The following is a 3,547-nucleotide window of genomic DNA, read 5'->3' as shown; positions in this document are numbered from 1 at the left end:
AAAATGGCACAAATCTGTGAACCACACCAAGAAATGTGGGGTTCTGCGCCCGAAAACCAAGGGCCTGGAAGTTTTAAAGGATTTTGGTTTTCCCCTTTCCACATTTGTGTAATTATAATTATAAAATAAAATCATTAGGAGGAATTTTTAATTGGATTTCAATATCCAGTTTCTTTGGGCCACGAGATTGGATCCCATTTTAAATTTGAAAAATATTCAAAACCCCGGGAAATAAAAAACAATAAGGGAGATCTAGGGAAACCCTTTTTTTAAAAACTTAATTACTTCCATCCGCTCTTTTCTTGAACTAACAATAGTTTGAGCGTACGCCCACCTTCATTTTTTTAAGGGGCCCACCGTGATATGTTCAGAGATGCACTCTGATCATTAGATGTATAATGATATACACCCAAATCACACCTTACAAGAAAAAAAAAAAAAAAAAAACAACCCAATACCCGAATTGGGCAAGTGCTTTTTAAATTAGAGTATTGCCTTTAGCTGGCACAAGTTTTTCAATTGAAACCAAAAATGGTGCTCATGTGTCCTAAACCACAAGAACTGAAAATGACACTACTTGTGATTTGGGCAGGAAACATCCCTTCAACTTGTTGTTCAAGTCAACCCAAATCGGCTCAATGAGTTTTTCTGCTCTGCACCATTTCTAATTCAATGAAGTGCATCTTTCTTCATTGATCAAAAAACCCCGTTCCCAAAATGCCAACACTTCCAATTTCCAGACAGTTTCTCCGCTCGCGTACACTTGATAAGTGAAAACACCTCGCACGTGTCAATGAAGCACAAGCATGGGAGATTAGATCCGCTCATCAGGCAATCTCCACAGTGGATATGCCTAGGCTCTGTAACCGACCCGATACGCCTATCTGCTGGATAACTCACGTGCGAAACAAACGAACGGTTAAGAGAAATTAACCTAAGGCCAACATTCTTTGTACGGTTATAGTACACCTGATGCTCGGATGGGATTGATCTTTTTAGACAAGCCATCTAAAAATTTGGATGGCTCGATGAGTGGATACGATCTCACACACGTGTGCTTCATTTAGGCAAGTTCACTTGTTATTTGTAAATACACGGTATCTCGGAATCTACAGTTTGTGCATGTGGGGCCCACTGATTTCCTTGGTGATCCACACCGTCCATCTGCTGAAACCCACGATAGAGAATGCTCCAAGAATCCCCTGATGGAAGAAACCTAATTCTTCCGTAGGTTGGACAATGAACAGACGGTCAGGAAGAAGACAACACAATGATCCGCATACTAAAAAAATATCAATAATCGAATGTCATCATCTTCCTTTCCAGCCTAGTCGATAAATCCTATATCCCCATCAAATCAACGGTCTGGATGACAGGGAAATATGGCCCACTTGTCCAAACTCAAGGCTTTAAATAAAATTAGTCTTCCTTCATTCTACCCCTTAACACTATAAATATTTCATTAATGTAAAAGCTCTCTTTTCATTGTAAGTAGAGAAAGAAAATGAAAATGGGCCATCTTTCATCCATCTTATTTACATTGACGGTTCTGATGGCTATCCTACTAAGAAATGGTCATATCTGGTGTCGGGCAGATCCAACGGATGGATTTACTGAAGTAGCGTTAACAGAATCGAATCTACAGCTACAAAAGCCATACAAGGTGCCATTGAGCCAACGGTACAGCTACAAGGATGGAGTCAGGAGGCTATGGGTCTATACCAATGACAGGCCATTGAAACCAAGTAGCAATACCAGGCCACGAACCGAAATCCGAATCCGGGTCGTACGAACTATTAAAATCTTTCTATTATTTTCATTGAAATAAATCATTTGTAAGACTCGTTTTAATTTATTGATGACTACTTATTAAAATCTTTTTATTATTTTCACTTAAATAAATTGTTTATGGAACTTACTATAATTTATTAATGACATTCACTCTAACCATCAATTGGGTCACCTCCAATTTAGTCATGGGACCAAAAACCATGCTGATCTATGACTTAGGTGGGCCACACATGACAGGAGCCCTTGATTTTGTTGAGGATCCAATGTGTTGTGTATGTGCCACACAATCCATTCAGCTAGCCAAAGCATCTGCTCCGGATGAAGGGATCCTGCGATGATTGGGCTGTTTTGACACTCCAATGGGGCCCATTAGTGATCGATGCTGGTTGTCCCTTGTTGAACAATTTCCTACCGTGAGGCCCACCTTAGTTTTGGATCTGATTATTTTCTTGGGCCATTGGGCAAATGATATAAGGAGCATCTGATGGAGGACCGGATGTCATCAATACATCAAGATTGGCCCAATTCAGCATTTTCACTGTAATTCAGTGAAAATGTGGTTTTATATATATTGCAAGTGATATAAGGAGCATATGATGGAGGACCGGATGTCATCAATACATCAAGATTGGCCCAATACAGCATTTTCACTATAATTCAGTGAAAATGTTGTTTTATATATATTGCAAGTGTGTGCGTGTGTTACAGTGCTCATTATATTATATAAGATTAATTATTATACTATTTGAATGATTTAAGTCAAGTAATATATTTCCTATGAATATATTTTAGAAAATAGAGTTTAAAAGAATGATTTATAAGAAATATTAGAACTCTTGGGCCTTTTTTTGGAGATTATTACTTGAAAGTAGTGTTACATTGTTTTTGTTCTTTTTTTTTTTTTTTAATGTATATATATATTTTATATCAGGGTCTTGATTACTCATCTGGAATCTGGCAATTTGAGGGCTATGGTTACTTTCCAAATGACGCGTCTGCCGTTTCTGTCGTGCAAATCCATGGAGCAATGAAAGGTGCAACAACATTGCAAGATATGATGTGGTGGCCATAGATGTTTACCATAAGTGGATGAGGATCAACGTAATCCACAATGTTGATACAGGGAAGGTAATTGTTTACATCGATGGGGTTCAAACGTTTGAGGTGAAGGATCAAGGACCAGGTGATCCTTATTTCAATTGCGGTGTTTATGCTGCACCTGTGAATTCAAGTCATTACATGGAATCGCGATGGAAAAATATTAAGATCTGTAAGAAATGAGAGTCACAAATAAATAGTTATAATGATAGTATATTTTGCATGCTTGAAATGAATGGTTATGACAATAGCGCAATGCACAAGAGATATCATCAATACTTGAAAAATCATGTTTGAATGTATTATAAGTAACGTTGGCACATCAATAAGGTTTTTAGCTCTCTCTTTATGTAATTAAGTTTGTAAAATTAAGAAAAATTACAAAGGTGTCTTTTGTATGTTACTTGTTTTTATTCAAGATACTTCAATGGGAAAATATGTGGTGATTGGATTGTTGATACGGTGGATAGCCATATAAATGGGCTATACGGTTTAATAATTAGATGATTAGACCAATTCCCATTCTTTGTGATATCGTCTGTCCACATGATGGTCCGCCAAGTCAATTGCCGTGATCACCATGTTGATGATGGCCATCAGAACATAATTAATAATTATTTTTCACTATTAATGATAGGGATAAGGACCTAATAGAAAG

The 3,547-nt window shown here is 37.4% G+C and overlaps 1 pseudogene; it reads left to right on the top strand.

Annotated features, from left to right (window-relative positions):
- Nucleotides 1-1,552: 1,552 nt before the first annotated feature.
- LOC131234541 (citrate-binding protein-like) lies at nucleotides 1,553-3,076 on the top strand (annotated as a pseudogene).
- Nucleotides 3,077-3,547: the final 471 nt, after the last annotated feature.

The sequence above is a fragment of the Magnolia sinica genome, chromosome 19 (genome assembly GCF_029962835.1).
Source record: "Magnolia sinica isolate HGM2019 chromosome 19, MsV1, whole genome shotgun sequence".
Taxonomy (NCBI): Eukaryota; Viridiplantae; Streptophyta; class Magnoliopsida; order Magnoliales; family Magnoliaceae; genus Magnolia; species Magnolia sinica.
This window is presented reverse-complemented; position numbering and strand designations above follow the sequence as displayed.